Raw genomic sequence first — 365 nt, forward strand, 5'->3', positions numbered from 1 at the left:
TATTAGAATAATTAGTGAACAAGAGGAAGATTATTTTTTAAATCAAATTTTTAATATTTTACATTGTGATCTCAAAATAGTTCGAGGATCGTCTCATGATATTTGGCTGGAAATTTGGGAATCATCGGTTAGATATTTAATAGTTTTTCGCGTGACAATCCACAACACGGGGTTGTGGCTAGTTGGTTAACTCGTAGGTTTCATAGCTCTTTATGTAATGCTCAGGTCGAGAGTTCGAGTTTCCTTGAATCCTAAACAAAATCCAGTGGTATTTATGGGCGATGAGGATGAACAACGCACCATGTGATGCAGGGCGCATCACGACTGTCAGATTATCATCTGACAATAACAGCGTATCTGAGCTC

The 365-nt window shown here is 37.8% G+C and overlaps 1 non-coding gene across 1 annotated transcript; it reads left to right on the forward strand.

Annotated features, from left to right (window-relative positions):
* Positions 1-276: 276 nt before the first annotated feature.
* LOC120106042 lies at positions 277-365 on the forward strand. The gene has a single exon (XR_005508271.1). It is a non-coding gene; the product is annotated as a small nucleolar RNA snoR114 (small nucleolar RNA).

The sequence above is a fragment of the Phoenix dactylifera genome, unplaced genomic scaffold, assembly GCF_009389715.1.
Source record: "Phoenix dactylifera cultivar Barhee BC4 unplaced genomic scaffold, palm_55x_up_171113_PBpolish2nd_filt_p 000437F, whole genome shotgun sequence".
Classification (NCBI taxonomy): Eukaryota; Viridiplantae; Streptophyta; class Magnoliopsida; order Arecales; family Arecaceae; genus Phoenix; species Phoenix dactylifera.